Genomic DNA, 10,777 nt, shown 5'->3' on the forward strand with positions numbered 1-10,777 from the left:
GTTAGTCAACACAGTATTGGAAATCTTAGTCTCAGCAATCAGACAACACACAGCAATAAAAGGCATCCAAGTCAGCCAGGAGGAGGTCAAATTTTCACTCTTTGCAGATGACACAATATTCTATATGGAAAACACGAAAGATTCCACCAAAAAAACTGCTAGAACTGACCCATGAATTCAGCAAAGTTGCAGGATATAAAATCAATGCACACAAATTGGTTGTATGCCTACACACCAACAATGAAGCAACAGAAATGAAATCAAGGAATTGATCCCATTTATAATTGCACCAAAACCCATAAAATACCTAGGAATAAATCTAACCAAAGAGGTGAAAAATCTATACCCTGAAAAGTATAGAAAGTGTATGAAAGAAATTGAAGAAGACACAAAAAAAATGGAAAAAGATTCCATGCCCCTGGATAGGAAGAACAAATATTGTTAAAATGTCAATACTACCCAAAGCAATCTACATATTCAATGCAATACCTATCAAAATAGCACCAGAATTCTTCACAGAGCTAGAATTAACAATCCTGAATTTTGTATGGAACCAGAAAAGACCCCGAATAGCCAAAGAAATCTTTAAAAAGAAAACCGAAGCTGGAGGCATCACAATCCCGGACTTCAAGCTGTGTTACAAAGCTGTAATCATCAAGACAATATGGTACTGGCACAAAAGCAGACACTCAGATCAATGGAACAGAACAGAGAACCCAGAAATGGACCCACAAACGTATGGCCAACTCATCTTTGACAAAACAGGAGAGAATATCCAATGGAATAAAGACGGCCTCTTCAGCAAATGGTGCTGGGAAAACTGGACAGCGACATGCAGAAGAATGAACCTGGACCACTTTCTTATACCATACACAAAAATAAACTCAAAACGGATGAAAGACCTCAATGTAACACAGGAAGCCATCAAAATCCTTGAGGACAAAGCAGGCAAAAACCTCTTTGACCTTGGCCGCAGCAAATTCTTACTTGACATGTCTCCAGACGCAAGGGAAACAAAGGCAAAAATGAACTACTGGGACCTCATCAAAATAAAAGGCCTCTGCACAGCAAAGGAAACAATCAGCAAAACTTGCCATTTGGAGCTACGTGGATGGAACTAGAGGGTATTATGCTAAGTGAAATTAGAGAAAGACAAATATCATAGGACTTCACTCATATGAGCACTTTAAGATACAAAACAGATGAATATAAGTGAAGGGAAGCAAAAATAATATAAAAACAGGGAGGGGGACAAAACATAAGAGACTCTTAAATATGGAGAACAAATAGAGGGTTTTTGGAGGGGTTGTTGGAGGGGGGATGGGCTAAATGGGTAAGGGGCTTAAGGAATCTATTCCTGAAATCATTGTTGCACCATGTGCTAACTAACTTGGATGTAAATTATAAAAAATAGATTTAATTTAAAAAAAGGAAAAAAAAAGAAATTCTTTACCACATAGAATTGTCATGTCTTAAAGAAGATTAAGAAATTACTTATATATTGACTGAGATTAAAGATGAAGTGCAGAGAAAATACTTCTCCAGAAGTACTTTGGAGAAAATAAAATTGGAGGGAGATTAAATATGTGATCTGTGCTTAGTATCTCCTAATTCTGTTAGGGTGTGTGTGTGTGTTATCTATTAATTAGAATTCAATTCATATCCACAGTGATTGAGTAAATGCATGGATCCAGGGAATTTAGTCAGTGATAATGGTAAAAGATAGAGAATAAAACCATCACCCTTGTTTTCTTGAGGCTCGGGATCTGAGGGGAGGCAGGGGAAATCCACTAGGCATAAATATTAGTTAAGTGATATTTTCTTAGGAGCACCTGGATGGCTCAGATGGCTAAATGTCTAACTTTGGCTCAGGTCATGATCTCGCCATCTGTGGGCTCAAGCCCCATGTCAGGCTCTGTACTGACAGCTCAGAGCCTGAAACCTGCTTTGGATTCTGTGTCTCCCACTCTCTCTGCTCCTTCCCTGCTTGTCTCTGTCTCTCTCTCTTTCGAAAATAAATAAACATTACTTTTTTTAAGTAATATTTTCTTGTAATCTTTGTCTAGACAGAGGTTTATGCTACTTAAGCTAATTAGGAATGATGGTCACGAAGATTTTCAAGTATCTACATTATAGCCCATGGGAGACCATCTGAGGATCAGTAGTAGACAACTTCCTAGTAGAGACCTTCTCAAAGTCTTTACATTGGTCTGGCCAATGCTTAATAGTTTCATAACTAGAAGAGCTTAAGTTTGTCTTTGAGATCTCAACTAAGACTTGTTTTCTTTATTTTTGAAATTCTTGTGCTGGTTTCATCATTTTCAAAACGTAGAGCCCCAAATTTTGGCCAAAAATGTACAAGATGACATCAACTTTTCTCACTATTAGTTTTACAAATCACGTGATTCAGGTGGTGTCTGACAGATCTTTCCCTTCAAAGATACGGAAAGATATCTTTCACAATTAAAGGTTATACTATGGTGTGATAGTTTGAAGAGTTTACAATTAAGGGGGTTTAGTATGAGGCTATACAGTGGAAGATTATAAATATTCTCTTTCCCAAAAAGATTTCATTTAAGCATATAACACTGATAATCATTGCCTACATAATTATTACATTGGCAATTGCACAATGATGATTTTAAAAATTTTATCATCCCTTATACAGTTACTAGCTCGCATTCTTATCCCTGAGAAAAGTTTACTCATTTTCACCTCCCTTCCTCCTTCTCTTCCCTCTTTCTTCCTTTCTTCCTCCCTCCCTCCCTCCCTTCCTTCCTTCTATTTAAAAAATTAACACAGTTCAAATCACTATGTCTGGTTCATTTCTGCTCCTTGCTCCTTCACTGCCAAAACTTGGAGCAGAGAGTGCCTCAGATTCTCTGCTTTCTTTTTGTCTGTGATAAACACAATATAAAATTTCTACTGCATCAAGCTTTAAATTTCACATTATCCTATTTACTTGACCTTGACAGATTTGGCATCCTTTCTCCTGGCTGTGAGCAGAAAGTTCTTGATTTCCTCAAGGTTATGAGGCATAACTACAAAGCCTGCAGGAGAGCATGTGACCTGCAGGAAGCAAAGGGATGGAAATGAAAGAGACTGCCAATATTTGTCTCCTGGCAGTTAAACCTTCCCTTGAAAGAACTGAACATTTTGGGTAAGTAATTTTGAACATTGCTATATATTATTGTTGATGACAAGTTGTCCAAGATTTGGACAGTAGTAGCCTCTCATACCAATCTCTATGTCCTTGTTTTTTCTATATATTCTAGGTAACTGAAGTTCTCTGTGCTCTAATTATGCTAAAGGGATGAGTTTTGTGGGGCTGTGTTTGCTTTTTTGCCTTTTTTCTACCTTTTTTTAATGAGAATATAACTTCTGGAATTTCAAATTTCTTTTATGGTTCCCATTACCTCAGCTACTTAGAATTTCTTGAGTCTGATAGTTTTGCTAGGTTATCTCTCAGAGTTGATAATTCCAGATCAATTTTTCCACATACACAGTATACTTTTAAATATACATATTCAGATCTGCTTTTGCAACTCCCAAATTTTCTTGGATTACAGCTTTAAATATTAGTTCTCATCTACAGTTTTGTTTTTTCTTCTTCAAGGATGGATCATCCTCAGCAATCTTTTTTGTGTTTTTATTCATTTTTGAGAGAGAAAGAAAGAGACAGAGTGCAAGAGGGGGAGGGGCAGAGAGAGAGGGAGACACAGAGACACAAAATCTGAAGCAGGTTCCAGGCTCTGAGCTGTGAGCAGAGAGCCTGATGCAGGGCTTGAACCCAAGAGTGGTGAGATCATGACCTGAGCCAAAGTAGGTTGCTCGACTGACTGAGCCACCCAAGCACCCCATCCCAACAATCTTTTACCTCCATCACTATTTGGTTGCTTTAGCTAATTTCATCTAATTTCTTTTGTGAAATTTTCAGTTGTTTCTATTGGAAAACAGGCATGATTGTGATTTTTCTTTAGTTATAAATTGTTACGTATTTTTCTCTGTCTTTAATTTTTGTTTTCTACATTTGGTTAATTTTCATTTTGCATCTTTCTTTTTTTGTCCATTTCTGAGTCTATAAATCTGTGACTTGAGGTTGTTTTCTTTCTACTGTAAAGACATACTGAAAGATATTTAGTTCAATTTGACATATTATGGTATAGTTTACTTCTGTTTTGAGGTGGAATATTTTTAGGGAGGTGATTTATCATCAACTGAAATATTTTCTAGTAGTCAATGTTCTTATACTAAATTTACACAGTATATCTGATTAGACAGCCTTTATTCATTTTCAAGTGTTTTATATTATCCTGCACAAGTAATAACAGGTGATTTTATACTCACAGAGTGGAGTTTGAGTAACTCACTAGGTTTCTCAGTTTAAAAGTGTCTCTTTTGGCACAGTGAAGTATGGACCATTAAGAAATAACACTCTTTGGAGGAGAAGCTAGTATTTCTTCTGATTTTGTGGTTTCCTCTCTCCTTCTGCCCTTTTCCCTCTCTCTCTTTCTTTCTCTCTCTCCTCACCACCAAGTTTGCAAATAAGCCTCTGGCTCCCAAACCCAATTCTTCCTGATACTGTTCTTCTGTTCTTTGGACACATTTTATAGCTACTTTCTTTTAACTTCACAATATCAAGTATCACGACCCACTGATCAGGTGTGTTCTTATTTCCCCTTTCAGTGTAGAACTCTTCCCCGCCCCCCTTTTTAACTCTTAAGGTGACTTATGTCAGTGTTCTATAGTGGCGGACATAGGCTAGCTTCTCCTATTTTATAGTCTCTAACTGGCTCTGTTTCAGTATGAAGTGTGGAGCTAAATTTGCTGGTGTTTTATATGTATTTTCTTAATTATTATCACTTGAGGACTGTAGAATTCTCTGTACTGTAGTTATGTGTCAAGTATGGGTGATGTATTATTTTATTTGATCTTTCCTGTCAATGGTATGTTTTTTTGGAGGAAATATGAAGAGATTCTGATTGAAGAAATCTCTGCTATCCCACAGTTTCCAGTAAGTCCCTTTTTCACTTAATTTTTACTATAGACAGCCTAAGTAATGAGCTAGAATATTGAGGATGACACCATTTTTTAGTCAACATAATGACAGAATATATGTTAATTCAGTAGTTTAGTCTATGCCTAGGGAAATGAGCCCACCTCACTCATGGTGTAGAGACTGACCACTGCATAAGTTCTAACACAAGGTTTAAAATGAGCAGAGGTGCCATAGGTGAATCAGGAGAGCTTTTCCACATAAGGACTCAGGTTTAAGGGTGTCTACTACATTAGAGTGCATGTTAAAGTATTTGAGCAAAAGACACAGAATCTAAAACCAAGAGATTATACAGTTTTCCTTTCATATCACTGTTGACAAAGGAACTTTCTGTGTCCAGCAGACCCGAGTCCAATTTTATAATTATCAGATACCCTTTTCTTGAAATTTAGTACTGATTAAATATAAATGTCTTAATAATTATGGGAAAATAGCAATGGCTGAGACTTTACCTAAATATCATTGTTCATTATTTTTCCTCGCTGATGGCCTTCTTTGACTTCTTTTAATGTCTTTCCTCCTAGCCATTTCCAACTATATCCCAACACCAGTATAAATCCCAGGTGAGTTTTAGTAAGTGCTCTCAGAGACCAATGGGTAACTTCCTAGGTGCTCACTTACCAAGATTTTTGCATGGAAGAGAGGATACTGGAAATGCTAGGTTGTTCATCATAGCCTCCAATTAATTCATAGTCTAAAACACTCCTTTAAGTTGTCATATCTGTGAAGCTCCTTTCCTCAAGTAAAACCAGATGGCGTAATGCATCTATCCAAACCAACCCATTAGCTTCAGTGTTTTGTTCTGTTTCTGTTTTTTGGCAATGTCACTTTCATCCCACCTTTTGAAATTGTGATTCATTCTCTCTGGCTTTGCAATGCCTTTCAGATTATATTCTGAGTACTGTCTTACTCATTAAAACATTTGTCTCCTCACTATAAATCATGACTTGGCTTTCCCTCTAGCTAACTTGTCTTAATGTATCCTGGATAAATTCTGTGTATGTTTAGATCTGGACAAACATACAACTATGTCACTGAGATGAACTGCCACTAAGATAATTCTGTTTTCCAGTGGGAACTAAAAAACAATTGATGGCTTCAAAATTCATTAAGTATTTATTGAGTACCTGACATGTAACAATGTATTGTGGTGAAGATATGATGGTAAACAAGAATGACATTCTCTCTCCTTTCACAGAGAATTTAGTTTTATGAGATAGAGAAGCAAGTCAAAGTTGTCTTTTTTTTTCTTTCTCTCCCATAAAATAAGTAATGCTATTAAAAGGAATTCCAGGATATCAGGGGAAAATCTATGCATATATAATGAGATGGAAGGGGATCTCTAACTAGTTAGAGAGAATATAAATGGAGACCAAAGAATGTGCTGAAGTTGTAACTTTAAAGGATTGAGAATTTTATCAAGTTGTCTTACCCACTTCCAACTAATTGAGCTATTCCAGCTTAGGGTCCAAGTAAGAGCACAACAGAGAAAATCCATCCCTATGGTGTACTACCCAAATTCTTAATCAAAACAAAGTAACCAGTGTAACAAAACAGTCATTCCTTTATGCACTAAATGTGGAATATCTTGTAACACAGCAATAGTTAACTGTAACAAAACTCAGTTATCTGGGAGTGATAGGACACTACAATAAAAATTTACAACTTGTGGCACTGACTTTAAAATGGTGGATGGAGGCCAGAATTTTCTTAAGAAGCCTGTTGAGGAGGTCCTGAAAGACAATGAGGGAAAAGTTTCTGGAGACTGGAGGGAAAAAAAAGGAAGAAAGAAAAAGAAAAACGAGAGACACTACCTATGTAATAGCAGAATGTTTGGCAACACTGTAGCCTGAGAAAATATGGAAAAGAGAAAGAGTGCCCAATTGACTCACGGATCTGGCTAGGAAATTTATAGGCAAAACATTAAAACATGGCAATTGGCTTCTTCAAGCTCACTATGTTAAAATATGACAAGAGAAAAATGAACTAAAGAAAGACTGTTGATTTTTTTAGGACAATTGAGAGGAATCATAAAGCAATAAGAACTTGTGTTCTAAAATAAAACTTTTAACCCCCAGCAAAATATTCACAAAGTTAAAGAAAAATGTAGTTGAGCGACTGTTACAGGCATCCTTTTGTATGTACTGGATAGGTGAGCAAAGAAGCCGACTTGTGTATTCCAAACACAGCAAAGATAATAAAAATAACCAAGTAATCCAGCTGACAGTCAGAAATGAAGTCCCAAACATAGACTCAGTTTATCAAAGCAAGCTGTCTCTGGAAATTTGCGTCACCCTAGTTGAGGATTCCAGTCACTATGGAGCACAGATAAGACACCTCCCCCATGCTCTGCCTGGGTCCTAAACCACAAAATCATAAGCACGCTAAGATGGTTGCTTTATGGGATACCTGGGTGGCTCAGATGGTTAAGCATCCAACCCTTGGTTTCGGCTCAGGTCATGATCTCATAGTTTCATGGATTCAAGCCCTGTGTTGGGCTCTGTGCTGGCAACATGGAGCCTACTTGATATTCATATTCTCTCTCTCTCTCTCTCTCTCTCTCTCTCTCTCCACCCCCACCCCCTCACACACACACTGTCTCTGTCTCTCTCAAAATAAATAAACTTCAAAAAAATTTTTTTAATATAATGGTTCCTTTATGCCACTAAAGTTTGGGATGGTTTGAAATGCAGCAACATATATAAATATATTGCCATTAAATATTCCCAAGTAGGTGCGTGGTTGTGTGATGGTTAATTTTATGTAACAACTTGTCTGGGCCAAGGAACGCCCAGAGAATCGGGCTAAATATCATTCCTGGATGTGTCTGTGAGGGTGTTTCTGAAAGAGATTAGCATTTGAATTAATGGACTGAGGAAAGCTGATGTTCCTCACCAATGTCCATAATCATCACTCAATCTTCAGGCCTGAATACAACAAGAAGGTTGATTTGTCCTCTGCTTGATTGAAGGAGTTGTGACGTCCATCTTCTCCTGACCTAGGTGCTCCTGGATCTCAGGCCTTCAGACTCTGACTGGAAAATAACATTGGCTCTTTGACTCTCAAGTCTTCAAACTATGCCAAATGCTTTCCTGGGTCTCTCCATTGCAGAAAGCAGAGTATGGGACACCTCAGTTCTCTCTATACTCTATACTCCACAAGCCAATATTAGAATAAATCTCTTCATATATTGTTCTCTTTCTACTATTCTGTTTCTCTGAGAATCCTGACTAATTCACATTACCAGCCTCAAGATCTAGAGAATGCATTACGCTAGAGATACAGATGTGGAATCCATCATAGTATAAATGACAACTGAAGCAATGAAGGCAGATGAAATAACTCAAGGAGAGTGAGTGAAAGTAGTGGAAACGATACTAGAAATGATCATAAGAGACAGACAATTAAATAGTTGTGCACAAACACTTTACCTACTCTACTAGAAAGATTTACAGATGTTAGAGCTGCAAGAAAGAGGCGATTTCTTATCTTGTCTGGGCAGATCACAGACGACTGTAAAGAGAAATTATGCTTGAACGTAGTTTGAGGTTTGAGTGAGGATTCACCAAACGAAATGGCAAAGAGGAATGGAGCAGCCTGCCCCATATTCCTGCAGGAACAATGCAGAAAAGCTGGTTGGCTCTGCATCAGAATGTGTGCTCCTCTTTCAAAATCTGGAATTGTCACTGGGAGAAGGTTGCCCAGCAACAAACTGTAGTTCCCAGATACATATCTTGTGACTTTATTCTTACCAATGGGAAGTGAGCTTAAGGGATGTCTGTTCCTTCTGGGCCAGAATTTTAAAAAGTTTTTTTCCCATTGTTTCTATCTTGGTTAGAAGAAAAATCTGAGAACCCCAGTAAATGGAATCAGCCTGGGGCCTGAACTGCCACGTGGAGATACATCACCTGGTGTCCAGGAACACCCTCATTTTACAGTTTCATGAATACAAATAAAATTCTATTTTGTTAAGCCACTGATATTTTGTGACTTGTAACAGCATCCGACATCACCTTCTTCTGTAGCTATCCTAAACTGTTTTAGGTTAGGGTATTAGGGAATGTGGACAAGAGAGCATGAGAGTTTTTGCAGGGCTGAGATGTATACGATCTTACATGTTCCTGATTGTATTTAACACAGTTTCTTAAAGACAAGTAACAATATATTGGCATGATCAAAATTATCTTTTGAGATCTTAGTAAGCACAGAAAATCATGTGATTGCTTTTCATCCCAAATTTACCTCCTCCATGAACACAGGGTATCAATAATTGGAGTCTATTTGCCCACATTGGCAACCCACGTCTACGTCATTTTCATCTTACTCTATTTTATTATCCTTTTGCAGAAAATGCACATGCGAGGGAGAGGGAGAGAGAAGTAGAATTTTTAAAATGCAAGAAAACATACAGTGAGCTTCTAATCACCCCCCATATTCAGAGGCTTATGTGCTGCAGAGGTTGGATTCATCGGATGGTGAAATAACAGTACTTTTTCCCCCCACTGAACTTATTACTGTGTGTCGCACACTGTGAAGAAAAAGTAATGAGTGAAATGTAACCATTTGATAGCTCTATTGTTTGTGTGTGTGTGTGTGTGTGTGTGTGTGTGTGTGTTGGTAAGTGTAAAGGAAGAGGGGAAAAGACCTTAGAGTATCTGAGCTATATTTTTTACAATAGGACACATTACATAACTACTTCTTGTTGAACTGTAATTATAACAGAGCCACCTTTATAAACACGAATACAGGGGAAACTAATTAGACACAGACAATAAGTAAATATTATTCTCTTAATTAGATCTTCTTCTACTGGAAATCCTGCTTTGTTCCTGCTACTCCAGTGTGAATGACATTTGAATCATAACAGTGTCTCACAGAATGGTCTTTCAGGGATGAAAAAGACAGGCACAATGTCACAGTCGATGAATGCCTTTTCAAATCTTTGCTAATCTGAAGTCAATGAAATGCAGTCCCCAAAACAGCTGCTTTTGCTGATTTGTATACCCGCATAATTAGAGCTGAAAGTGTTCAGTGCGCACAGTTTTAGTATTCATATATTTTGATAGTTCTTTTGTCACATATTATTTTTACATAGCTGGTTACTATCTCATAGTTGGAACGCTCAAGGTTGGGTTAGGATGAGGAATCTAGAGGGCAAATACAATTTGATGGATTATCAGTTCTGACCGTCCTCCATCCTTAAGTCAGTACACCTTGGTCTGTCTGTCTGTCTCTCTCTCTCTTTCACCCTCTCTCAATTGTTTCTGATCAGTACACCTTTGTCTGTCTGTCTGTCTGTCTGTCTCTCTCTCTCTCTCTCACCCTTTCTCAATTGCTTCTGATCAGCACATATATTTTAAAAGACATGAGAGAAGAGAAAGATCTGTCGAGGTCACATTTTGTGTGAGATGCAGTCAATGGGGAGGAAGACCAGGTTGTATCTTTATGGAGATTATCTTTTATCAAACACCTTTCTCTAACCCTTGAAACAGCCTTTGGAGACACACACTCAGACAGTTGCAATAGATGTGTGAGGGCAATGGCCATGTCCCTTGCATAATAAACACACAGTTCATCGTGGGACCTGAAGACAGAATTATGCTACCCATTCTGATTAAAATTTGATCAAACAGGCATGTATTAACAAGCATCAGAGGTCCTCAGTGAGTAAAATTAAGATAATGTTAAAACAAGATTTTCTAACTTGAAGGATAAGCAACA

The 10,777-nt window shown here is 37.6% G+C and overlaps 1 long non-coding RNA gene and 1 pseudogene across 1 annotated transcript; one reads left to right on the top strand and one right to left on the bottom strand.

The window, feature by feature from the left end:
- Positions 1 to 2,811: 2,811 nt before the first annotated feature.
- LOC122234000 lies at positions 2,812 to 3,039 on the bottom strand (annotated as a pseudogene).
- A 1,922-nt stretch (positions 3,040 to 4,961) lies between these two features.
- On the top strand, positions 4,962 to 8,199 carry LOC122234133. The gene is made up of 3 exons (XR_006211886.1): positions 4,962 to 5,014; positions 5,581 to 5,619; positions 8,028 to 8,199. It is a non-coding gene; the product is annotated as an uncharacterized LOC122234133 (long non-coding RNA).
- The last annotated feature ends 2,578 nt before the right edge of the window (positions 8,200 to 10,777 follow it).

The sequence above is a fragment of the Panthera tigris genome, chromosome E2 (assembly GCF_018350195.1).
Source record: "Panthera tigris isolate Pti1 chromosome E2, P.tigris_Pti1_mat1.1, whole genome shotgun sequence".
NCBI lineage: Eukaryota > Metazoa > Chordata > Mammalia > Carnivora > Felidae > Panthera > Panthera tigris.